The sequence below is a fragment of the Felis catus genome, chromosome D2 (genome assembly GCF_018350175.1).
Source record: "Felis catus isolate Fca126 chromosome D2, F.catus_Fca126_mat1.0, whole genome shotgun sequence".
Lineage (NCBI taxonomy): Eukaryota > Metazoa > Chordata > Mammalia > Carnivora > Felidae > Felis > Felis catus.
Window position 1 is genome coordinate 72,359,409 of NC_058378.1, and position 27,406 is coordinate 72,386,814.

The 27,406-nt window shown below is 34.3% G+C and overlaps 1 protein-coding gene and 1 pseudogene across 3 annotated transcripts in view; both read left to right on the top strand.

Annotated features, from left to right (window-relative positions):
* ATRNL1 (attractin like 1) overlaps positions 1–27,406 on the top strand; it is a 774,854-nt gene that overhangs the window by 528,130 nt on the left and 219,318 nt on the right. The gene's annotated exons all lie outside the window — the stretch shown is intronic.
* The window catches only part of LOC102900330, a 109,156-nt pseudogene that overhangs the window by 3,728 nt on the left and 78,022 nt on the right, over positions 1–27,406 (top strand).

The window sequence follows — 27,406 nt, forward strand, 5'->3', positions numbered from 1 at the left end:
ATTATTACTTAGTTATATAAATAATTGGCATGCCTCTATTTCTTTTGTACCACTTGTTTTCAATGAAATGTCAGAGAAGAAAAATATTTACCTGCTAATTCTCATTTTGCAGGCCCTTTGTATCTGGGAAGTTACTTATTAATGTGTAATATTATTTGGTTTGTTTTGGAAACAGCTTTAAGGAAATGTACCATACAATTCATCCCATTACATTGTACAACTTGGTGGGTTTTAGTATATACAGAGTTGTGTAACTATCACTAAATCAATTCTAGAATATTTTCATCATCCCCAAGACAAATCCTGTATGGTTCAGCAGTCACTTCCCCTATCTCCCCCAGCACTCTCCCTCAGCCCCAGGCGCTAATCTACTTTTTGTCTTTATAGATTTTCCTAATCTATATTTTCATTTCATTTCATACAAATGGAAACAGCATGTGTTTTCCTGGACTGGCTTCTTTCCCTTAGCATAAAACTTTTAAGGTTCATTCATGTTGTGACATGTGATCAGGACTTCTTTCCTTTTTATTGTGAAATACTATTCTATCGTATGGATATAGCACATTTTGTTTATACATTTATCAGTTGATAGATAATTGGGTTGTTTCCACTTTTTAGATATTCTGAAAAATTCTATCATGATTGTTTACATGCAAGTTTCATTTCTCTTGGGTATGTAATTAAGAATGGAATTGCTGGAACACATGGTAATTTTTTATTATTTGTTGAAAAGAATTTCTTTCCCCCATTTGTGATCTTGGGACCTTTGTTGAAAATCAGTTGAACAAAGATATGGGGATTTGTTTCTGGACACTCAATACTATTCCAATGTTTGATAGATCTATCACATGATAGTACCACACTATCTTGGTTACTGTAGCTTTGTAGTAAGTTTGGGAATTGGAAAATATGAGTCTCCCAACTTTGTTCTTTTTGACTATTGTTTTGGTTCTTCTGGGTCCCTTGAATTTCCACATTAATTTTAGGATTAGTATGTCAATTGCTGCAGTGAAGCCCACTAGTATTTTGATAGGACTTGTGTTGAATCTGTAGATCAATTTGGGGGAATATGTAATATGTAACATTTACTTTATTAAGGTGGTAGTTTTGTAAATTGAGTACCTTCATGCTCCATGCCTCAAATACTAAATTCAAAATCAGATTTCTTCCCTCTTGGTAAATAATTATGATTTCTGATATTCGAAGTTCCCTATAGCTGTATATGTCTAACCATCTCAAACAAATCAGCAACATAGATCTAAAAAAATTGCAAGCCAAAAAAATTGTTTTTAAGTAGATTCTTTTAGAAATTAAATTGTTTGTTTATTTCTTCCTGTAAAAAATTAAACATCAGAAGTAAATCTGAACGGCCATTAATATCTTACTCTGACATACTTTAGAAAATAATAACAGAATTAGAATGTTTAACATTTTATTTTATTTTCTCCTTTGCTAAGCATTTTGTAATACTTACTATTAACTGGAAGTTATCTATCTTAAGTGTATACACATACATATGCATATATATGTGAGATTTGTTTTCTATTTTTATAGTACACTGAAAACTGCTCCAAATCTCTTTTTTTATATATATATGTGTAACAGTACTGTGTGGTTTATTGATTTGCTTACACAGTGAATTCCAAAGCTTAGGCCCTGAAATTACATTAAGGATTTTATTTAAACCAAAAAATCAAAGTAATTTTAAAATTCCTCTGCTGGGTTTTCTTAAAATTTGGTATTTAAACTCAACACAAAGCCATAGGTTAGCTGGCTATTACTGTTCTGTAAATATTTTTTGAGTGTTCATAATGCAGTAAGTTAAGAAATGGATTTCTTTTAAATTAAATTTGACTCATGTGCCACTAAGTTCCACATCTGTAGAGTCAGGGGAAAATGTAAGGTACAATATGAAATAAATTACTTTTGATACATCTACAGGTAATTGTGTACTACAGTATACCAAATGGCCTATTCTATGAAGTAGATGTGTTCCTAAAATTTTTTACATGTGTATTGATTATATTTTTAATGAGTGAGGAGTGTTGAATCCTTACAAGACTTTTGTATAAAGCCCTAGGTGTCAAACCTGAAAATATATATATGTAGCATGAATAATCACACTCTAAATTATCTATTAGCAAATATGAATCATTATATTTTGCCATATTATAGTGACAAATTGAAATACAGTGTTAAAATTTAATAAATGCACTTAGGATGTTAATTTTTATGGAAACACAATGTGTTAATTGGTTTTAAACTTATCTTAAAAAGAGGATTATTTTTGCAGTAATAGTGTGACCTACAGTATACATGTGTCGTTTTTCCTCCACCCAGCAATAACATGAAAATTTATGGTAATTGGTCAGCAGATTTTCAATGGAACGCTTCCTATGTGTCGGGCACTGTTCTAAGTGCTTGGGAAACATCAGAGAATACAACAAAGAACTCTGTCCTCATGTTTATATTATAGCAGGGGATAGAAATTTATTTAATACGTTAAGAAGTTGGTAAGTGCAATGGGAAAAGGAAAAATAAAGCAAGATAAGGGTTTTGAGAATGCTTTGGAGATGGAGGAGAGTGTGCTATATTGAAGAAGGTGGCAGTCAAGGTGACTTCATTTCGAAGGTGAGATCTGAGCCAATCTTGAAAGAGGGGAAGGAGTTAAGCAGGCAGCAGTTTCCCAGGGAAAACAGTGTTCCAGGCTTAGGAAGAACCCTAAGGTGGTGCGTGCCTGTCAGGTTCATGGAACAGTAAGCATGGGGTCTAGGCAGATGATAACAGGGCCTTGCGGATCTTTATAAAGACTTTGACATTGAGTTCTGAGTGAAGAGAAGAGCCATTTGCAATCGCAGGGTTGTGCAAGAAGACTGACATAATTTGATGGTTTTAAAAAGGATCACTCTGCCCTTTGGGTTGAGAATAGTTTGAGAGAGATGTCTTCATACAGTTCCCTGACAAACAGACACCAAGATGAATTTGTTCACCTGGGATTGAAGAATTTGTTGGTAGGGAATAGAGCCATGAAAAAGGAAATAGAAGGCAGCCAATACCACTATGAACAACCAGAAGTTAATATCCTTGGGAATCACACATCAGACTATGGACACCAGATGCAATGGGGCTGAGTATTTATTCCCCAACTCCTTTTAGTGACTGGTTGAGGACTACTTAGGAGCCCAGAGAAAGCCCTCGGGCAAAAAAAAATGCAGGTTTTCACATTGGCAACCCTCAGGAAACTGACACAGTAACTGAGGGGTGATGTAAATCAACCTATAGTTCCTGCTACTGGGGCAGGATATAAGGACAGAGGCTTGTTAGTAGGCTACTGTAGGACTCTAATAGCAGTAACACATAATGGTGGCAAGACCAGGGCGGTGGCAGTTGAAGGGATGAGTCCAGAAGTGATCACCTTCTGGACTACATTTTTAAGGTTGCTATTCGTATAATGTTCTCATTTTGAAAGTCTTTCCAGTGACATGATCGTAGAGTCTAAATAGAAAGATAAAAAAATGATTTTTCAGTTCTGGCTCAAGATGGAAACGTGGAAAGATCCTGCACTTACTACCTCCTCCTACAGACACACTGAATCCACATCTATATATGGAACACTTTTCTCAAAAAAAAAAAAATCCTAAAAATTGGTGGAGCAACCCCTTTAGATCAAGTGAATGGGAGGAAAACCACATTGAAGCAGGTAGGAAAAGGCAAGACACAGTCTCAAAATAAACCCCACCCCAACACTCACACTCAGGAGAGAACTAAAAACCCAGAGCTTCTCCCTGAGGGGTGAAGGGTTTGTACTTCACATCAGGCATACCAACTTTTAAGACCATTTCCTGGGAGATGAGCCCCCAGAGCATCTGGCTTTGAAGACCCGTGGAGCTGTGCCTGAGGGGCAGGCTTCTGGCTTGGTGCACTTACAGCCGCTACAGAGGTTCTCAAGTAATGCGGGCTGGTGGACATTATCTTTGCGTTCTCTCTTTTCCTTGCTCCAGCTTGCTGGTATCTTCTGGAAGGGAGTTTATATCCTTGTTTGGTGCCCTGAGTGTTGCAGCTGCCACCAGGGGACACCTCTTCATTGCTTGGCTCTGGTGACCAGTGGGGCATATATTCACAAGTCCTACAGGATTGTAACCAAAGGAGAAAGACTTCTTAAATAGCTACCATCCCCAGGCCACAGCAAGAGGCAACAAACTCAGGGGCTCAGTCCTTCTGTGAAAGAGGCCTATTAGTTTATCATCATAGCTGCAGCCTGAGGGCCAGGCTTCTAATTAAATAAACATCTAAAGGCTGACTGCAAATCATATATCTGATAAGGGGTTAATATTCAATGTTTATATGGAACTCATACAACTTAACAGAAAAAAAACAGATTAAAACATAGGCAGAGGATCTGAATAGATGTTTCTAGAGAAAACACAGAGATGGCCAGCAGGTATATGAACAGATGCTCAGTTATCAAAAAGATAAGAAATAATAAATGTTGGCAAAGATAAGTATTGAGAGGAACTCTTATGGATTGTTGGTGGGAATGTAAATTGGTATAGCCATTGTGGAGAACTGTATGGAGTTTCCTTTAAAAAATTAAAAATAGAACTACCATAAGATCCCGCAGTTCTCCTTCTGGGAGATTATCAAAGGAAAATGAAAACACTAATTCAAAAATATATCTGCACTTCCATATTTATTACCACATTATTTACAGTAGCCAAGATATGGAAACATAAGTGTGCATTGATAGATGAATGGATAAATAAGAAGTGAGAATATATATATATGAAATTGTATATATGTGGAATTACATACATGGAATTACATATATATGGAATTATATATATATATATGTGGAATATATATATTCTGTGCTGACAGCTCAGAGCCTGTAGCCTGCTTTGGATTCTGTGTCTCCCCCACCCCCCGCCCCTCCTCCATTCTCTCTCTCTGTCTCAAAAATAAATAACATTAAAAATATTTTTAAAAATTAAAAAAAGAATGAAATTTTGCCATTTGCAAAAACATGGATGGACTTTGAGGGCATTATGGTAAGTGAAATAAGTCAAAAAGAGAAAGGCAAATGCCATATGATCTCATGTATAGGTGGAATCTAAACAAGAAAGAAAAGAAAGAAAGAAAGAAAGAAAGAAAGAAAGAAAGAAAGAAAGAAAGAAAGAAAGAAAGAAAGAAAGAAAGAAAAGAGAGAGGGAAGGAAAGGAAAGGAGGGAAGAAACGAAGGAAGGAAGGAAGAAAAGGAAAGGAAAGGAAAGGAAAGGAAAGGAAAGGAAAGGAAAGGAAAGGAAAGGAAAGGAAAGAAAAAAAGAAATAAAAGGAAGAAAGAAAAGGCAAGCTCATAAGACACAGAGAACAGACTGGTGATTGCCAGAGCCAAGGGTCAGGGACTGTGCAAAATGGGTGAAGGGAATCAAAGATACAAACTTCTAGTTATAAAATAAATAAGCCATATGAATGCAATGTACAGCATGATGACCATAGTTAGTAATAATATATTGTATATTTGGGGTGTCTGGGTGGCTCAGAGTTGATTAAGCTCTTGCTAGGGCTCATGTCATGGTCTCACGGTTCATGAGATTGACCCCCACATTAGGCTGTGTGCTGATAGAATCCCTGCTTGGGATTCTGTCTCTCTCTCTCTCTGTCTCTCTGTCTCTCTCTTTCTTTCTCCCTCATATCCCTCTCTCTCTCTCTCAAAATAAATAAACATTAAAAAAATAATACTGTATTGTATGTTTGAAGGTTGCTAGGAGAACAAGTCTTAAAAGTTCTCATCGCAAGAAAAAAATTGTATAACTACGTATGGTGACAGATGTTAACTAGACTTATTATGGTGATCATTTTGCAATATATACAAATATCAAATCATCACGTTGGCTCATTATATTTTACACTTGAAACTAATATAGTGTTATTTGTCAATTATACATCAAAAAATTTCAGAACAAGAAAATTATTTTATCTTTTCAAATGGCACTGTAATCGCTCTAGAACTTCTGAGGCTGCTGTATTTATTCATTGAGATACATAATGGCATTCTGTCTTAGTCTCTCAAGCAACAAAATATGTGCCTTTCTTTATCAACTGATAGAAACCATGGGAAATGGAGGCAAAATCATCTATCGCCCTTTAAGTGACTTAGACTGGCTGGCTTTGTTAGCTCTGGTGTCGCACTAAGAGCACAGCAAACAATTGGATGACCAGCAAGTGAACATACAACCCTTTGACTGAAGTGATGAGGATGTTAAAGATGTACATTTCTTATTCATGTTTTGTTTTGTTTTGGTTTTTTTGCTGGGAGTATAAACTTGTATGAGTCCTTAAGTATAATTGGCAATTTTTGCTGGGATATTATTCTTTGTTTCTATTTTTATTTCTAATTATTTTTTTAGCCAATTATTCTCATGCTGCCACTTATAACACTGAAAAACAAAACCACTTCCTGGCCAACAATAAAGGATTTGTTAACTTATTATATGTTACACAGTAGTATATACATTGTGATCTAATTTCGATAAACATGGAAAAGAGTAAATTCTTAATAATAGTTATATCTAGCAGGGTGGGATATATGAGTTGTTCTTCTTGCGTAGCATTCTGTACTGTCCTTTCTCGGATGGCATGCACTGCCCCCCCTTTTTTTAACAAGGAATTAATGAAAGTATCAGTCTAATGGAAGTACAAAATGTGGGCTAGTTTTTCCCAATTTTTAGACTCATACTAACTTCACATATATTCAGGTTTGAAATTTTGCCAGTTATTTAAGATGAATGTTTCTGGTCATCATTTCCATTTTAGGGAATAAAAACCCTATTCATATTGTACATATTATGGGCTACTCTGTTACCTCTTCACCCACTGTAATTAATTTATCTACATTTCAATTTTTGATAATGTAGATGACCAGTGGGTGTATTCTCTAACATTAGCACTTAGGTATTCATCAAGCATGTACTAGAGAGAGCTTTCCAGACAATAGAAATGAGGATTCATGGTGCCAACGTAAGGGGCTTCATCTTGATCTTCCTAGGTCATGGGAAAAATTGAAATGTTTAAATTGAGTTTAAGATTCTGTTCTTCAACATTTGTTTACATACACTTTCTCAGCCTTATTTGAGCCTTACATTAATCTAAGGAAAAAGGCACAGCAATTTCATTTGTTCTGTTTACCAGAATCAGGTATAACTGAGCAAACTGAGACTCTGTGAGCTTAAGACCTTTGTTCAAAACCACATATTCGTTCACCAGTAGAGCAAGAACTGGGATCTGAATCTCAGATTGGCCCAAAAATTTCTCTCTTATCCCATTCTTTAAACATGCTGATATTAGTTCAAGCTGGGAACACATCTTAGGCCCTAACGTTATCAGTGGAATATTTTCTTGCAAAACATGGAGTTACTTGAGGTTTTTATAGTATTCTTTGATTCCAGGGACTCGGACAGTCATGAAGAATTGAGACAGTTCAGCCTAGTACACGATGTAAGAAACCTCTTGTCCAAGGTGACAGGCACATTGTCCAGGCCAGACAAACGAGCCGCTGTATGCTAAGAGCACTGCTGGCTTCACCACAGAGAAGCATGAGTTGTTGGGCACAGCCAGTGGCTAGCCCCTCTGGCATTTCATTCCTGCCCGCCATCTTCCTAGACAGTAGTTCCTATGGTTGGCGTCAGTGGTTTATTTTCTTTTCCCTGGGTTTTCGCTTTTGGAAGTGTCATAACCATCTTGTGATATTTGAATTTTAATTATTTTGTTAACATTTACCATGATTCTTTAATTATGTAAGTAGTAAATCCTCACTGTAGAAAAAGTAGTGCAAAAATAATCAAAGTTAAAATTGAAATCTTCCATAATCTCACTATCCATAAATACTCACTGACAGAACTTTTATTTCCTCCCAGTAACATTTTCCTTTTGCACATACGTATTTTTACAAAATTGAAAGTATATTCTATATTTGATTTTACATTCTGTTTTTTTCATTTGGTGAACATTTTTTACTTCTAGGTTTGTGTTTAAAATGTTGTATTAATTATTTTCTGGCATAACATAATTTATTTCCCTATTTCATTTTCAATTAGCTTGATTCCAATTTCACACTGTTATAAATAAGACTGTAATTAATTCTTGTACACAATTCTTGATCCTAATCTGTAGAAGAAAACCTATTAGATCAAAAATTATAACCCTTTGTGGATCTTGAGATACACTGCTTATTTACTTTCCAAAATTGCCCCTATTTGTCCTACTTTTAATAAACTATGAGAATTCTGGTTTTCTAGAACCGGTGTCAAAAATTATTTTAAAAGCATTTCTAAAAACAGTCTTGTTAATTTTGATACATGAAATGTTGTCTTTTCTTCATCAGACATCTTATTAGTAGTGAGAGTGAATATTTTTGTATTGTCTTTGACCATTCTATTTTTCCTCATTCATTTCATTCACCAGTATTTCCTTGTCCTCCTTTATTTTTAAAATTTTTTTATATTTATTTATTTTTGAGAAGGGGGGGTAGAGGGAGAGGGAGACACAGAATCCGAAGCTGGCTCCAGGCTCTGAGCTGTCAGCACAGAGCCCAACGTGGGGCTTGAACCCACCAACCGTGAGATCAGGACCTGAGTCAAAGTTGGATGCTCAACTGACTGAGCCACCCAGGCACCCCATGTATTCCTTTATTTTAATAGCATTTATTGATGGTACTCTGGTTATGCAAGATTTTCCATATCAATTACAGAAAATTTGAAGATGTTAGAAGAGCTTTCAGTTTTTTCTTCATTTTTGTATTGGATCATTCTTTGTTTCTTATTTATACCAAATATATTAAATGTATTTTTTCTGTTATAAATATTTTCCCTTCTGATATTGCTATTAGAACTTTATATTTTCTCTATTTTTTTCTATTAATCAGACTGTCTTAGTAATAGTTTCAGACACTACCCTTGTTTCCTGTTTGTCCTGACTTTTCTATTATGTCCCCTTTTTTGCTGGCCTTCTTTTGAATTGACGATTTTTTTAAAAAAAAAATCAGTATTTCTCAACTTTCTCCTCAAATCTCCTCAATTTTTTTCTTTAACCAATTTTATGTTATACACTCTTGCTCTTTTTATAGTAATTTCTCTTCAATTTTTAACAGGCATAATTAAAGTCTGAAATTAATGAACACTTCTACTTCCTTGCAAACAACGTAAGAACCTAAAAACAGTTTGAATCTCATGTGACGCAGTTTTTTTGTAGTTCTGAGTTTGTCACTAGTTGAATTAAACATTATTATTGACGTTGTTGCTTTACATGATCAATATGTGTTTAAATTTACTAACATATTTACAATTTCTTTGCTCACTGTTTTTCTTTGCATTCAGAGCTTGCTTCCAAAATGTTTGCTTTGTCCCATGACTTGCCTTTAGAAATTCCTTTACCACATGTCGTTTGATAATAAAATCGTTTAGTTTGCTGCTCACTGCTCCCCTTTTCAGTTTTCCCTAATTACTTACACTCTAAGAAATGTTTTAAAAATATACCTTATCAAGCATCTAGTTAATTTGCAATGGGAGGGACATACTTGCACATTTCGTTTATTTGAAAATTGTTCTCACATTTGGCTTCCAATGTCACAACTGAGAAGTCTTCTAACAGTATTGTTACCATTCGTTTGCAGCTAATCTAGCCCATCTTTCCAACGGCTTTTGTCTCTGGTATTCTGCAGTTTTACCATGATTTTCCTAACATGAATTTACTTGTATTTATGCCACTTGGCATATTTTGTGTTTCTATGTCTGAGGATTCAAATCTTTGTTTACTTCTAAAAATTCACACTTATTGAATTTTCTTCTCCCTCATTTTCTCTGTTCTCCCAACAAGATTCTGATTATATGCGTGTTGGCCTTTCTCATCCTATCTGCAATATCTCTTAACCTCTCAGGTGTGTTTTCCATCACCTTCTCTGTGTTTCTTTTGACTTACTTCCTCAGGGCCTTATTCCAACTCACACATTTTTTTGTTGGGCAATATATAACTTGCTTTCTGCCCTATCCATTGTATTACTTTCAATACCTTCTTTTTTTCATTTTTAAAAGTTCTGTTTTGTTCTTTTTTGAAGATGTTTAGCAGTTTTTGAAAGTCTCTTTTCTTGCTAGTTTTTATTATATCATATGTCATTCCAAACATAATTATTTTTATTTTATATCTGATCATTCCACTCTCTGAAATCTTTGGAAACCTAAATCTATTGCTTATTTCTGTTGGCTCTCACCCATTCTGGCATATTTCCTTGTGTATTTGGCGGTCTTTGTGAGCTCCTCTTTGTTGGATCTTAATCTGGGGTTTTCTATTGGCCTAAATAAAGAATGCTTTCCTCCAAAGAAGATTGCTTCTGCCAGAAACCGAGGGCTTGCCATAATTCTTTACCCACTTCTCCCAGGGTCCCTGGCCTAGTGCAGGAATCTCAAACTCAGCTTTCTTATCTTTTGGGTTACTTAGATTAGCATTTGTCCTCAGGGCCGCCCTGCTTTATCCTTTGCTTGCTGCTTTCTACTCCCCTTTCCAGTTTTGACTGGTTGCCTTGGACCACTCCCTTACTGCCTGTAATGTCAGGAATGCGTTAAAAAGTATTAAGAATTTGGTTATTTTAGGGTGGGAAGACCTTACTCAACATGGCGGTTTGTCTTCTGTAGCAGCTCTGTTTTACCGGACAGAGGTTCTCTTTGTTTGGATGGCTGTTTCCCTGTCATTCGCTTGTTATTTTAAAAGGTCATGATTTTGAGACTCCAGTTTTGTCAACCTCTGAGGTCTCACTACTTGTTCATGGGCTGGTGGTATAGAAGTAGTCAAGCCACCAATTCCTTATTGACCTTCTTGTACTTCTAAGGCTCAGGAACAGGAAGGACTCCTACCACTGATTATGCTATTTTTTTTAGTCCTTGGAGGGCCGGACAATCCAAGCGTATTCTTTTAGGAAGTATATGGACTTTCCTCTTGGTGTTTTATAGATCTTTACAGACCAAACATCTGTAAAATCCTTATCCTCGTTTCTATGAACTTTCCCAGTCCGAAGAGGGCAACATCTGGCACAAGTTTCCTGAGCCAAAACTTCTACAGGCCACAAGCCCTATTTGCACATAGTCACTCATAGGTCCCAGGAGCCACGTACCTTAAAGAGGGAGATGATTTTCAGTTCGTGATAGAAAGAAACTGAGTTAAGGTCACACCTTCTCATATTCCTCATAACAAATGCTTTGGAAGATAGAGTATTTCTTATTTCAAGAAAAATATTTAAAATAAATAGGAGATTTTTATAGGCACAGCTTTGGTTCTTAAAGTATGGAAGGATCTGGATTCCCAGTTGTCTTTTCAAATTGCCTATATCTTTATTGTAAAATTATGAAAGACCTTTCATCACCAAGACCATTTAGCATATGATGTTTTCAAAAATTGTTTTAGAAATACAAGATTTGGAATCATAACAGAATGTCCTGAATTTCATGAATGAATGGAGCATGAATTAAGATTTGAAGGTGATTCTTCAGAATTAACATGATATGAATAGAGCCTAACAACATGGTATGAATATACACTTAAATTATTGGAATCTGCACGGTCCTAATTTAATATGATCAGAAGACAGAATTTATTTAATCATGAAAAAGTTATTTGTTTACAATTTTTAGTAAATAGCTTTATAAATGCCCTAGGTAAACTATGTATAAGTAAAATACTGCTGGTGTATTTCATACAGAATTCAGTGAGGTCAAAGCTAAATGTATATACATTTACATTTCTCATATATTTTCAAAATTAAAAATTTGTAAATGAAAGTTTTTGTTGAGACATTAAAACTTTATGGTTGTCTTCTCTTAATCATTTAAAATGATTTTTAAAAATTTTTTATGTTTATTTATTTTTGAGAGAGAGAGAGAGAGAGAGAGAGACACTGTGAGCTGGCAGAGAGAGAGGGAGACACAGAATCCAAAGCAGACTCCAGGCTCCGAGCTGTCAGCCCAGAGCCCGAATGCGGAGCTTGAACTCATAGACTGCGAGATCATGACCTGAGCCAAAGTCAGCTGCTTAACTGACTGAGCCACCCAGGTGCCCCATCTTAATCATTTAAAATGAATATAAACTATGATGGAGAAGAATGTAAAGATGAACAACAACAACAAAAGGATAAATGCATTTTCACCTCTTAGTGGCTATATGATAAACAGAAACATTGGCCAATACAAAGTCTTATAACCCTGAGCCCCTGTATTCATATTAGCTATCATTCAGCAGAGCAATACACCACTCAAGGGTATGATCATATCACAGTTGAAGCAATACTAGCATAAATTATTTATATATAGCAGTCGTTCAAGTTAGAAGTGGCTATGCAAAGTGAGGCTGTAATATAATTTATTAGAAAGTTGTAAGTGCAGTTTAGCAATTCTTGGGGGGTGGTCTTCCAGCTCTGAGTAAAAAAGACTGAATTTCCAACCCCATTCTCATCCTTCACCTACTCTTACATAAAACATTGGACCCATTAAAAAAAATGTGCTCAATAGATTGGGCAGATTACATACACTGCAAACAAAAATATTCCACAATCTGTGATGCACAGTATGGTATTTTTGAGTACTGTCAAAGACTTTTAATACTCACTATAATATATATGTTAAACTATTAATTTTTGAGTACTGTCAAAGACTTTTAATATATATGTTAAACTATTAATGTTTAATGAATAACATAAAACTAATATTAATATCTTAATACTGATTACTCATAACAACAAAAAGCTTATTATAATGCTTTTGTCTCCTTATTCTAACTTTTTAGGTCACCTTCAAGCACTTTTTTGTGTCTGGAAGTATGCAATGGTTATTTTCTTAGTTTTCTTTAAATATTTTATTAGGATGTAGTTCCCCATGACAGTTTTTATTACGTTAAATTTATGTTTCTGTAATACATTTTTTGCTTACATTTCATGTAAAATCAGTTACTAATTTAACCTTTATTTCCTCCTCCTTTCCATTGATAGATAATCTGATGAGGTTTATGTCCTCAAGGGAATAACTGACTGTAAGAACTCTATAAAATGCTGTTAAATCAAATGGAAATCTCATAAAGTGATATCTCAGATATTAGAAGTGTAGTGCTAGATACTTTGTATGTAGAATCAGAGAAACTAATAATGTTATACTTTGGCCAAGTACACGTTTTCACACTTTGCTTTCTTAGAAAATAAAATAGCAACTAGGTAAAAATTTAGGATATTAAATCTGAAAACTTACATCAAATCTTAATATACATTTTCCTTTTACACAAGGCCAAAATTCTATACTATTCATACAAAACACCTTTGTTTATACTTAAACCTTATAATTTTGTTCATGTTTATTGTGAGCCCCTTTTAATTTTTAGTTTATGAAGAAAGGTTGTGCTTAACCATTCATGTCATATAAAAATGGGCAGACTAAATATCATATAGGTAAGGTGTATGTGCAATTTTTCATGGAGAAGGAGTCATTATTTCTTAAGGTCTTTTTTTATCTCCAATACATCTTAGAAAACAAAAGCAAAATTAACATTATTTCATTTTTCCCTATTTCCTGATGGAAAATCTATCTTAGAAAGAAAATATCTATTCTGTGAAAGGCTGGTTCAACAAATGTTGACCAAACTTAACTGCTGCAAAGCAGTAAGGGAGATGGATATGGAAAGCCATTGTCTCTCTCTTCCAGAAATTTACAGACCAAAAGGAAATATAAGACATGTAAAAATGTGTCTAATAAAAAATACAGTGTGATTAATGCCAAAAGAAAAACAGACACAAAGAATAGGGAAAAAAAGAATTCAAAACTCAGGACGTTGATAAATGTTTCATGAGCGATTATGGTGGAGGATCTTGGCCTTTGAAAGTAGATACAATGTCAATAAACAGAGACAAGAGTAGGTTTGAAATGCGAAGAGCAAAAAGAACCGCCACACTGCAGGACCAGTAAGAGCAGAAGGCAGACACAGGAAAGAGTGTTGTATGTATGGGCAGCGGTAGGAAGGCAGGATTAGCTTGCTGGGGAAGGAATTGTGGGAATCGAGATAGAAGATATTATGAAAGTCAATTTAAATGAGATGGCAAGGATCACACAAGAGTTTTGAGCAGAATTTTCTGATTGATTTTAGAGAAATGATACTGGAAGCATTTTGTAGCATCACTTGTTTTGAAGAATGACTGAGAACGAGAAACACATGGGCAAGTTAAGCCCCGAACTAGTTGCTGTCAAAATGTAAAGTAAATATATTGAAAACTGTGAAGATGCAGAATTTATAGAACTAAACAATGAATTGAATATGGAAATCGAGACTGGGACAAAGGGAAAGGTCAGAATGCTGGGAATTCTTCATACACACTTGAAGCAATGGGAGTGAGAAGGGAAAAGAGAATCAAAGACAGAGTGTAGGAAAATTGCTATAATTAAAATGTTGGAGGCATATTGAAGGAAACAAAGTATCAAATGACAGCTTGAGAAAGACGCAAATTGGAAAAAAGAAGGTATGCCAGAAGGGATGAAGTGAGAAAAGATGCCACCCATTTCATAAGCAGTCAAAGAATGTGGGAACTGAGGAGGGGAGGTGAAATCTGGTAATTATGCAGTCATTGGTGACTATTGAGAAGGTCAAATGAATGGCAGAAACCAGACAAAAAAGGCTGGTTGAAGATGAGAAAGTATATGCAGCAAGGCTAGACTACCATTTTAACATTGATAATGTTGAAAGGAAGGAAGGAGTTGAGATGGTAATTTAAGAAACTGGCAGATCCAAGAGAAAGTTCCTCTAGGAGAATTATCGAAGGGGGGAAAATGTATGTTAGCACAGAGGAGAAGTGAAAACAGAGAGAGGATGAAAGAAACAAGTAAGAGAATTATTTGGGAGAGATAAGAAAATCATGAGTAAAGACTAAAGGGAATTTGAGCAGTTTCATGTGATAGAAGTTTACCTTTGATGCTGATCTTTTGTGTGCGTGTGTGGTAATATTGGAAGTAAGGTCACCTGCAGAGAGTACGCTATGGGTATAAGTGTGAGATTTAAGGATAATGGGGTGTCCAGGTGGCTAAGTCAGTTGGGCAGCCAACTCTTGGTTATATCTTGCAGTTTGTGGGCTTGAGCCCCACATAGGGCTCTGCAATGTCAGAGCAGAGCCTGCTTGGGATTCTCAGTCTTCCTCTCTTTCTGTCCCTCCCCCACTTGCTTGCTTTCTCTCTCTCAAAAATAAATAAATAAACATTTAAAAAAAAAAGAATAATAGAAGAGATTTAGAACACTTACACGAGAGGCTCAATAGCAAGTGAAGACAGAAAACTGGGAGTTATCCAAGATTTCTCCTACCCTGTTCTTCATCTATCAGTCATGGAGCCCTGTCAGTTGTACACCCAAAATAGATTTTAAATCATCACTTCATCCTACTACTACCGCTGTAATTTCAAACCTTCAAAACCTTTTTCCTGAATGTATTGTGTGTCTCTCTTTATTGGTCTCTCTGCCTTTCTCTGCCTCCCTCTTCCAGCCTTTTTCCACAGTGCTACCAAAGTGATCTTTCTAGGGTACAAATCTGCTTATGTCCCCCTGCTCAAAATTCTCCAAGGAATCATCTCTTATAGTAAAACTTCAAACTCCTTTGCATAAGGTACCATAACCTACAGCAATCCAGTCTGTTCCTTTCTATCCAATCATTTCTTGTTATCTCACCCAAACAACCTGATCCCCTCCCAACATCCTTGCCTTTATTTTTGTTTCTGTAATTCCCTTATCCTGTAAGAACTTACCTATTTGGTAGAATGTGACTAATTCTAATAGTGTAAAGAAGGAGGAGGAGAGGGGGAAAGAAGAGGAGAAGAAATAGATGAAGAAGGAGAAAGAGAGGCAAAGGAGAAAGAAGGAGAAGACGGAGGAAGAGAAAAAGAAGGAGGAGGAGGGAGAGAAGAGATGTATGAATAAGGAAAGAAATGAATGAAATACAGTATCTTAAGATGAAATAAAGGATTGCTGAGCAGCAAGAAAAACCCAAAGGAGCTTAGCATATGCAATAAGGACAATGACTTTGTCTTATAATGACCTTAAAGCTAGAATCAGAAGTGAGGAAAGAAGGGTGGGGTTTACTCAGGGCCAGATACTGGCAAAGTGAATAGAGAATCAAGTTTGTGAGAGATTCTGGGATTTTAGTATGAGAACCCCTTTTAAATTTGATGTGAGTGGGAGCAAGAAGGTGATGGTGAAGGCAAAATTCTGTGTCTGGCAATATGGATAGCTCAAGGAATAGAGAGCTGAGATTAATTTGTTAATTAATTCATTATTTTCTTGCTAATCTAACCTTTACTGTGTTTCTCCTACTGTGTCAAGCTTTGAGAATGCAGAAATGAATATAGGAGCACAGACTCTACTCTCGTGAATAACAGTTTAATTAGGGGTGTGGGAGTAATTCAGTGTTTAAGATCTTAAAGAAATTTGAGTTGTAAAATAGTTGGGACTGCTTGATTTTGCCTTATTTAGTCATTGTTCTCAATTAGGTAGACCTGTGTTCTAAATACTCAGTTTTACAACTTCTTTTACTTTAATACACAGAAACACACAAACAATATACCACCCTTAAAAAAAATCAAACACTTTGTTTAGAAAAGATGATGATTTTGAAAAATGGGTAGAGAGGGAGGGAGCCAAAACATAAGAGACTCCTAAAAACTGAGAACAAACTGAGGGTTTATGGGGGGTGGGAAGGAGGGATGGGTGGGTGATTGTATTGAGGAGGACACCTGTTGGGATGAGCACTGGGTGTTGTATGGAAACCAATCTGACAATAAATTTCATATTAAAAAAATAAAATAAAATAAAAAATAAAAAATAAATTAAAAAAAAGAAAAGATGATTTTGAGTGAACAGGCAAAACATCTTTCGGTAACCACAGTGGAAAATGTTAACCAGTATGTTGTATACATATCCATATTTTATATACACATATTTTTGTCCTGGGGAAAAGGAAATGTAAATTATTATGTACTCTATGTGAATAAATACTGAGTATTACTAAACCTACATACTTTTAAAAATATATTTTTAGAGCAGTTTTGGGTTCATAGCAAAATTAAGAGGACAGCGCAGAGAATTGCCATATGCCTACCCAGTACCCCTACACAAGCACAACGTAATTTTTTGTCTTATAGTTTCTTGTTATAATATTCACTTTTTCAAAATTATTGCATTTTTAAGGTATGTAATATATATGTGGCCCTTGAATCTCTTTTTGAAATGATATATTATGACTTCTTTGTGTATGCTTTTGGAAATTTTTAGAAAGTACATTTACAAAATAAAATAATTTTATCTTATATAAACTGAATTTCAAGCAGTTCCATATAACTGTTAATGAAGTACATTTTAACAAAGTACATTAAATTTTGATGGCCTCATTCATTCAGCAAAATAAATAATTTAAAATTTTGAAAATGCACAGTGCACAATGTGAGACATTGCAGACAACTTGAAAATGTTTATGCTACAGTCAGTGGTCTAGAATATCCTATCCTATGTATTCTTGAATCGTCAAGGCAGTATAGTTGTCATAACACACATTATTACTTTTTAAATAATGTTAGTTTCTTTCTGATTAGAAAATTCAAAAATTCTAATTATGGAAACTTTGGAAAATACAGAAAGGTATATTATAAAAATAAAAAGCCTCATCCATACTCCATCAGCTCTAACAAATGTTTACAGCCATGTTAAGACCACGTCTATCTAAATTAGAATGTGTTCACCACCACCGAAAGTTCCCTCATGCCCTTCTGTAGTTGGTACCATCGATCTACCCCAAAGCCCTGCCAACCACTGGTCTGATTTGTTACTGTGGTTTTGCCTTTTCCAGAAAGTCATATAAATGGAAACATGTACTATGTAGCCTTTGGTATCTGGCTTCTTTCACATGCCTTCAAGAGCTATCCATGTCATTTTAGGTGTCAGTAATCTGTTCTGTTGCCAAGTAGCATTCCATTATATGGATGCGCTACAATTGGTTTATCCAATCACCAAGGGATGGTGATTATATTAAATTATTATATTATGTTATATTATGTTATATTATATTATATTATATTGTATTATAAATAATTTAGATTATTTCCAATATGGGGCTATTGTGAATAAAGCTATCATTAACACTTGCATACAGCTCTATCTATGGAAATACGTTTTTATTTTTCCTGGGTAAATATCAGCAAAATTGTGGGTCATATGGCAAAAGTATATTTAAATTTAATTATTTTCAAAAGGGGCTGTACCACTTGTGTTCCTGTCAGGAGCATATAAAAGTTCCCAATGCTCTGCATCTTTATCAGCACCAGGTATTGTTGATTTTATTTTGTATTTTTTTTCTTCTAATAGGTGTGTGGTGGTATGTCATTGTTGTATTTGATTTTAAGGAGACCTAAATTTCTTTCCATATAGATGAGGCCTGCCTACCCATTTGTAGGGGTGCACATCTGTAAATGTTTATTTTTCCATAGACGTATAGATGCATAGACATTAACGAGGGATATTCTGAAATAAAAGACAGGAAGCAGGGTATATCTAATATGTGCCTATAAAACAAGAATTCAGAAAGTGACTTTGAGAAAAATAGCTTTGTAAAATGGTTGTATTTTTCTAGCTTCCTATGAGGCCCTCTTTAGTGAAATAACTCTATTAAATACAAAATAAAATATTAATATCAAAGATTAATTTTTAACACTTATAATAAAAAAATTAAGCATACAGAGAAATAGAAAAATGAATCATATCGCTTAGCATTAGCAAGTGGTGACTCATGGCCAATCTTGTTTGAGCTCTATCCTCTCTTCCCCCAAACCCCACCAGTGATTATTTTGAAGCCAAATCCCAGGCACCAAAGATTAAATTTTAATTTAATCTCCGAGTTCTTGATTTATCATATTAGCATTAAAAATAACTGTTTAAAATGTTTAAATTTTAAAAATTAATTTCTAGTATTTATCTCTAAGGTTTTACTAGTTTTTTTTTTTTGGTTTGACCTATTTATATGTAAAGTATTTGCTAATTATATTATTACAGGCATTTATTCAATAAGCAATGGGAAATCATCACACCTGAATAGAAATAAAAACTCATTAAGTGAAATTGTTTTGTTTCATTGGCATATCGTATATGTAGTTTCTTTAATAGCGTTGTATAGACCTCAAATTAAAACAACTGAAGATTTTGCTTAATTAAAGGTGCTACTAAAGTTAATAATATAGGCCATTTGATGTATTTTTTTACTTAGTATATTATATTTTTTAAATTATACATTGAGTATAATCCTAGGATACTTTCTTAATTCCTATTATAGTACTGATCTAATTTTTCTCATTTCCTCATTTCTCAAATGAAGTACATAACCCATTTTAATTAAGAATAAAAAAGAAAAAGGAACTTCACATCATTAGGAATCCTGATTTTTGCCACTCTAACAAAAAAGACCATGAGCAATGTGAGATTAGTCAGATGTGAGGAATGATAAGCAACCGTGTTAGGGACCACCTATGACTAACTACAATAATTGGGGAAGTAACCTTGACATATTTCAGTCCAAGTATGAGTCTCTGTAGTTTATTATGTTCCAGACAGTATCCATTACCAAAGATGTAGGGCCAAATTAACTTTAATGTTGCTCTCTTCACAAGACATTCCGTAGCTAGCAATAACATTAAGATAATGCTGTTAAAATAAGAATTTCAATTATAAGGCAGATGAGACTGTGAAAAACATGACAGCCTTAATGAGAAGTAGGAGTTGGTATTCACTTTGATAAGGAACATAGTTATCACAGATAGAAAGGAAAGAAAATACAGCCTATAGCCTTTTCTTACTGTGTCATGTCGTCCTCCATTGATAACAGCCTTGGGTTCAAATTCATTTTTATTCATTTCCCAGACTGGTACTCGGATGATGATCCTGTGGATCTTTCAGCTGCAGTTTGAATACCTTCCATTTCTGTAGTGCTTCATTTTTCCAAATAGTTGAAAGCATTTCATCTTACGTGTTCTTACCTCATCTTTGTTAACATAAGAAAGAGAATCAAGATGTTGGTCTTGCAGGTGTGAAAACTGGATCAGTAACTCAGTGGTAACGTTGGGAATAGATTCAGATTACTTGAAGATCATCCAGTGGTTACTGGGGGGGTCTGATTTTAACCAAGACATGTAATAAATATGACTCAAGTGCGGTATCATTGTATGTGTTGTATTACACATGCCCTTGTTTTTGACTTTACAGTGGTAGAGAAAGAAGGGACTTGTGCATATCTCTGTATACACAGTATACAGTAAGATCAGAAGAACAGTAAGATCAGAAGAAAAAAGTCTCCATTGATAGCTATTTATTTTATCTGTTTACTCATAGCTCGCCCCTAAACCTGCAAGCACTCCTATGCTAGCTGTCCTACTAACTTTGTTGGTCAGACCTGTGAGTTGTGAACAGTACAGTGTTATCAAGGTGCTCCTGGTGTGGTTTAACACAGAATCCTATGCCTAGGCAAGCTGCCTGGCAGCACAGTTCCCTATCCTGAAGCTTCAAGGCTGTTTTATACAATTAAAGAAGGATAAGAGGGCATCCTGCTCATCTGATTTATAATCCACTTAGTGTTTAGTGTTAGTCATCGGCTGCATCATTTTTGTCTTCCTGTTGTAAATTGTTAGGGATTATAGTTTCTTCTTGTTCACTTTGAATTTTCACATTTCATGTGCAAATGCAGATTTTTCTTTGCATAAAGAATAAGCCTATATGATAATTTTGGCTATTTTTAGAGGTTTGGAACTCTTTTCTGCTTCTGGAAAAGCCTAGGTTCTTTTGGTTTTAATTCACCCCATATATCACCATTTATTTACCAATTATATAATTAATATAAGCATTTTTTCTCAATTCCCTTATAAATATATTTCTAATAAAGCATTTCCATCCATATTGCTTGCTCTAGAGCATGACCAATTTTCATAGTCCTTACTACAATATGCTGTAAAATACTCATAATGTTTGCGCTGTCTACTCTCATATTTACTTAATCTATCATCACAGGGAGCATGGCCGATGCCTTTAAGTGAACCAATCGATTATACAGCATTATGTTTAGCTTCCACAAGCAGAAATTTCATTTTATCCCTTAGGAACCTTAATTCTGGAAATGAGCATTCCATCTAGATTCACAATGTTCATTTATTAAATGCAAATATATTTTAGCTTACATAATACATATTTAAATGATAGAATTATAGAGTAACAATAAAATGTATAAGGTAATTTATTAGCATCTATGATGATTTTAAATATAATAAAAAATGAAACTGATTTAAATTACAAATATTACAGAAAATCTTTCAAGGTGAACCACAGATCTCAAAGGCAAAGTCGATGTTCTTAAATTAATCAGCTAGTTAATATGTTGTGTAACAAACTAAAATATAGTACCATATTAGTGGAGAAACTTTGCTTAACAGATCTTACACTTTTTAAATGTAAGAACATAGTGGATTTCAACCATATTCTTAATATTTCATATCTGTTTTTTATCATACTTATTTTATTTTATTTCCTTCTTTATCACTGGAAACAATGAACCAACAATTCCAAAATAAGGAAAGCTGTTTTTCTTCTTGTTCATTTATTTTTGTCCTGTTAAAAACAATCTTAACATATAGATTCATATATAAATTTTTAAAACTAATAAAAATTAGTCTTCATACACAATAAAAAAGTGAAGTATAGAAATGGTAAAAGACAGATAAACAGTTGCAGTGTTGAATAAAAAACTATGTTTTTTTAAACCTAATTATCACCTTCAGGCTTGTAATTAGTATTATCCCTCTTAAAATGATGTTTTAAGACTGAGATTTTGAAAATGGTATTTCAGCTCTCATGCATTCCTTTTGGTGGAGAATAGCTTGTTCAGCTCATTATTAATTGGTTTTAGACCTTAGTAACATGTACATCTCTCAGATGAATGTTTTTTTAGAATCGAAAGAGAAATAAAGGGGAATGAAATCAAGACCAATAGTGTAATCATTTTACCTCTAACACTAAGAACATTAAGTGTGAAGTCAGAAAACTTAATTTCAGTTTTAGTTCTACTTTTTACTTATGTGTACGTGACCTCCAGAAAGTAACTTAGATGTTTCTGAGCTTTAAGTTCCTCGTTTATATAATACAGGTCAGAAATACCCTCTCTGCCCATCATTCACAGTTTTTGTTGGGTCAGATAATGTTTGCTGCATCTAGATGGCAAACTCAAACATGTTGGCTATCCAAACATACAGTATTCTAACAGACTTACTGTCCAAGATTTTCATTTATACATTTAAAATAATGATTTATTGATTATTGTCATGGTGCAAGAAACACTGACAGACACTAGGGAAATAAAAGTGAGTAATAATACTACCCAACCACCTCAAATTCTAGTGGGGAAAATATATGAATACATAACAAAATACTCTAATTTCAGTCATTGATTTTAATTGACTTGTTGGTGGACTGTTTTCCAAGTACAAGTAATTATTATATTGGGAAGAGATATAATAAAAAGAAAGATAAAAAATATAATTAAAAATATAGATATAGATCTATGGAAATTTAGCATATAGAAAGTGGCGCATATGAATCAGTGCAGAAAAAATGGGCTTCTCAGTCAATGGCATATATTACTAGAAAAAAAACAAAGGTGAATTGCTCTATAGCCTCAGAGAGGCCAAAAATTTCCTATGACTCAAAATATAGAAGCAACAAGGGAAAAGATTAATAAAGTGACTTTATAAGAAATATTAAAAATTTTCCATGGCCCCCAATCTTAAAAGGTAAAATAAAATATGTGAAAATATTTGAAGTTTATATCATGGACAGACGACTGATATACCTAGAACATAAAGAACTTTTAAAATTAAAGGGAGGGGCTCCTGGTTGGCTCAGTCAGTTAAGCATCCAACTCTTGATTTTGGCTCAGGTCATGATCTTATAGCTCATGAGTCTGAACCCCACGTCAAGCTCTACTCTGAGAGTCTGGAGCCTGCATGAGATTCTCTCTCTCCTTCTCTCTCTGCCCCTTCCCTGCTCATGTGTACATGTTCCCTCTCCCTTTCTCTCAGAATACAGAAATAAAAATTAAAAAATGAAAGGGAAATAAAAATCCAACAACTCTACAAAAAACGGGCAAAAGATATAAACAGCTCACAGGGGGAAAAATTCAAAAGGCATAGAACATGGGAAGATATGTTCAAATTTACTCATAATAAAAAATGTTATTAAAATGAACTGAGATCATCATTGATTGTCAGTAAGATTGTAAAAAATCTAAAAGATTGACAACATACTTGTGGTAGGTAGAATATTGACCCCAAAGGTGTCTACATCATAATTCCCAACGTCACATGGCAAAAGAGACTTTGTAGATATGATCAAATTGAGGATTAGGAGATTCAAAGATGACTCTGGATTATCCAAACAGACTTAATGTAATTACAAAGATCTTTACCTTATTAGTGAAAGAAGAGTCAACAGAGTCAGAGGAATGGGATGAGGGAAAGAAAGGTCAGAGAGGTGATTTCTGGCTTTCAAAACAGAAAGAGACCACAAAGCAAGGAATGTGGAGAGTTCTTGAAATGGAAAAGACAAGGCAACAAATTCTCTGGAGCCTCTGGAAGGAATACAGTCCTGTTGACATCTTGATTTTAGCCCAGTGAGACTTATTTTTTGACTTCTGATTTCCAGAACCATAAGGTAATAATTTCATATTATTTTAATCTACTACATTTGTAGTAACTTGTTACTGTATCAATAGCCAACTAAAATACAGTTCTCTAAGAGGAAGGTTGTGAGCAAACAGGCACTTTCATATCTTTTTGGGTATGGAAATTGTATAGTGGCTTTGGAGGATAATTTTGCTATATGTATATGTATATACAACCTTCGATCCTGCAAACCCTTCTCTGCCACTGTCAAAAACATGAAAAAATATGCAGGAAGCTATTGCAGCACTATTTGTAATAGCAAAAATGACTGGTAACAGTCCATATATCCATCAATAGTGGAGTGGTTGAATTAAGTGTGATACAACATTGTACTATTCAGTCATTAAAAATAGTGTTCCCATATTTTCCTATGAAATGATCTCAGGCAGTATTGTTAAGTGCAAGTAGCAAGGTAGAATAGATGTATATTTAGTATCTTACTATTTAGCTAATAAGGAGGAGAATATAAGTATAAATAAATACACACATATTTTCTTTTAAAAATTAAAGGGCATGTATGTATGTTTGCTGGTTATTGATAGGGATGAAAAGGGAATAGCATGAAGGGAACAAGGATGGATGGTATACTGAAGTGTACTTTGTTTTGTAGATCTGACCCTGGAACCATAAAAATGTCTTAAAATTACAAAGCATAATTAAATAAAAATGAGAAAGAGCCCACTCCCCCATTGACTTAAATAGAGATTGAGTCAGTGGCAAAATCACACAGAGAGAACTATTTCAAGTGATTTTTTTAATGTACAGCCTTATTATATATCCTTAGTGGGGATATACTCTTTTGACAAAAAAAAAAAAAAAACAAAGAAATAAATTTTTATTAATTGTATTTTCAGATAGAATGTATAATTTATATTTAAATTATACTGTAGCATAAAAGTAATTATCAATGTCATTAGGTATCAAGATTTTTAATGTAAGAGAAAAAAGATTTTAAAAAACTCAAAGAAGTTAAGTAAAAAAACTTAATTTCAGTTGGTAATATCACCATGAATTCATGGTATATTTTTTATCTTTAAAAAAATTCTCTGTAGGGAGGGCGCATTGATATTTTACACAGATCCCCCTTTATTGAAGATGTGTTGCCCTGCTTCTTGGAATGCTGTTGACTACCCTCAGATATCAGCTTTTTCAGGGATTACCATAAAAACAGAGAGCTGCCTTGCCCAAGGTCCTGATGCTTCCCAGGGCAACAAGTATAAAGGAACCGATCCTTGAAGAGGTATAAAAACCTGACCCTTTGGCCCAACTTGATTATCGAAAAAACTATTCTTGCTGCAGATCTCCACATGGGTCTGCATCACAGTTTATCCCTTTCCCTCTATCCAATCAGGATTCCTTACTTTCCCTTTCTTTTTTTTTTTTTTTTTAAGTTTATAAGAACTCCATCTTCCAGAGAGTCTGCCTCTCTGGGAATAAATTTATGACACTGAGCTGTGTTGCCTAAAATTTCCTAGGACAGTGACCAACCCAGTAGCAATATACACCTCTTATATCCAGAATGAGATCTCTAAATACCATTCCCCATCAGGCATCCTTAGAGAAATGTCTGATTACAGGTCTGGGACAAGCAAAACACAAAGAAGCCATCAAAGGCTTTTTTTGTCATTGGAAGAACTGAGGAGCCAATTTGAAGACATTCTCATAGTTCAAAGAGAGTAAAATTTGAAAAATTAACTAAAATTAACAAAAATTATTACTATGACTAATTGAAACACATCAGAAATGTTAAAAGTTATGCATTTATAAGGATAATAAAAATCATCATGTTTGGAGAATGCTAGCAAGTAATTTTTTGAAATTGGAAAGCAAAGGGAAATAAGCATTAGACTATTTTACCTATACAACTTACATAAAAATTCTCAGTAAATTAAGAACAACTTCGTCAACTTGATGAAGAATACTGCAAAAAACCTACAGCTAACATAATGCTTAATGGTAAGAAACTTGAAGCATTCCCACTAAGAATAAGTACAAGATAGGGAGGTCCCCTTATCACTACTCATTTTCAACATTGTACTGGAAGTTGTAGCAATGCAATATGACAAGAAAAGGAAATAAAGGTATACAGATTGGGAAGAAAGAAATGAAACTATATTCATACATGACATGATTGTCTGTACAGAATATCCAAAAGAATCAACAAAAATATTCCTAGAATGATAAACAGTTATAGCCAGATTTAAAGATGCAAGGTTAATGTACAAAAGTCAGGTGCTTTCCTATATACCAGCAATGAATAAGTGGAATGTGAAATAAAAGATACAATACTATTTACACCACTACTGCTCAAAATGAAATACTTAGGTATATATCTAACAAAATATGTACAAGATCTGCATGAGGGAAACTATAAAACTCTGAGGAACAAAATAAAAAAAAAGAAGTAAATGGAAAGATATTCTGTGTCCATGGATAGGAAGAATCAATATGTTAAGATGTCAGTTCTTCCCGACTTGATCTGTAGGTTAAAAGCAATCCCAATCAAAATTCCAGGAGGTTATTTTATAGATATTGACAGACTGATTATTCTGATTCTTTGTGTGGAGAGGCAAAAGACCCAGAATAACCAACAGAATATTGAAGAACAAAGTTGGAGGCCTGAAACTACCCAACTCCAAGACTTACTACAAAGCTACAGTAACGAAAACATTGTATAATTGGCAAAAGAATACACAATTGTATCAGTGGAATGTAATAGAGAGTCCAGAAATAGACCCACATAAATATAGTCAATTGACCTTTAACAAAGGAGCAAAGGCAATGCAATGCAGCAAAGATAGTCTTTTCAAAAAAATTTTTTTAATCTTTAGTTTTGAGAGAGTGAGAGAGATACAGAGCGAGAGCAGGGGAGGAACAGAGAGAGAGGAAGACACAGAATCCGAAGCAGGCTCCAGGCTCTGAGCTGTCAGTACAGAGCCCAATGTGGGGCTCGAACCCAGGAACCATGAAATCATGACCTGAGCCAAAGTCAGACATTCAACCGACTGAGCCACCCAGGCGCCCCAAAGATAGTCTTTTCAATAAATGGTGCTGGAACAACTGGACATCCACATGCAGAAAATGTGAATCAGGGTACAGAGGACATTTGTAAGAATGAATGAGTGAGACCAAGTGAAAACCAGTGAGAACCACTGCCCTAAATGTTAGCCTAGCAAAGTTCTAATTAGTATGTTCTGATTAGTATGTTATGTTTTATATACGAAAAGTAAAGAGAGTGATTTCTAAGGTATTTTATGATGTAGTCAGTAACTTTACATAAATAGGATTTTCTAATTGTGAACATATGAAATTGTTCTGATAAAACTTTAAAGAAATAAAAATGTGTATTTTAGTCATAATAAATGTGAATATATATGAGATGTTTTCCATTTACCTATCACATATGATTTATTCAGTTAATGCTTTCCACAAACATTGCTCATCACCCTATTCTTTTTATCAAAAAAAAAGCCAAATTTGTGCTAAATATGTTTGTGTTTTGGTTTTCATTTTTTTTTATTTTACAAATATTAAGTAAATTTTTGGAGGAAAAACCTTTACTTTTATTTTAGCTCTAGTACATTTAATATCATCTCATAGATTTT